Source organism: Vanacampus margaritifer, chromosome 10, assembly GCF_051991255.1.
Source record: "Vanacampus margaritifer isolate UIUO_Vmar chromosome 10, RoL_Vmar_1.0, whole genome shotgun sequence".
Taxonomy (NCBI): domain Eukaryota; kingdom Metazoa; phylum Chordata; class Actinopteri; order Syngnathiformes; family Syngnathidae; genus Vanacampus; species Vanacampus margaritifer.
Window position 1 is genome coordinate 22,402,501 of NC_135441.1, and position 583 is coordinate 22,403,083.

The following is a 583-nucleotide window of genomic DNA, read 5'->3' on the forward strand; positions in this document are numbered from 1 at the left end:
CGAGGAAGGTTCTTTTCCTTCGCTCTTCGAAAGCCAGCATCTGTTTTCTACATGAGGGGGCGGCGAAATCATTACTACACAATGTATGTGAATCAAACAGTGCAAACAACTTACAGTAGGCATCATTAAAATGGTTGTAGCATTGCTACAGTATAACGGGTGGGGTGGGGGGGTGAACAACATTTCGAGGTTATAGATGTGTTTTGTTTGAGTTTCTTATATAGGCCTTAAGTGTTTGTTTTTTTACATCATAAGACAAAAATAATGACATTCAAACATTCCCCTAAGCCCCACCCCACCAAATGTCAAATTTTCCTAAAGGGATATTTGACTCATTTAGCCATTTTTAGCAGTATGAAGATAATAATAACCAGTTAATTAGCCAATTGTTTAAAGGATAAATAAAATAACTTTTTTGTTCCCTTAACTCTTACAGAAATAAAGACATTGTCAAGTTTCGGTTCTGTGGGGTTGGGTTTTTGTTTGTTTTTTGGGTGTTCTTGTTGTTTTTTTGTCTGGTTAGTGTTTTTGCTATGTGTTCCTTGTCTCTCCCCTTGTCTCGTCATGTGTAACCACGTCCACC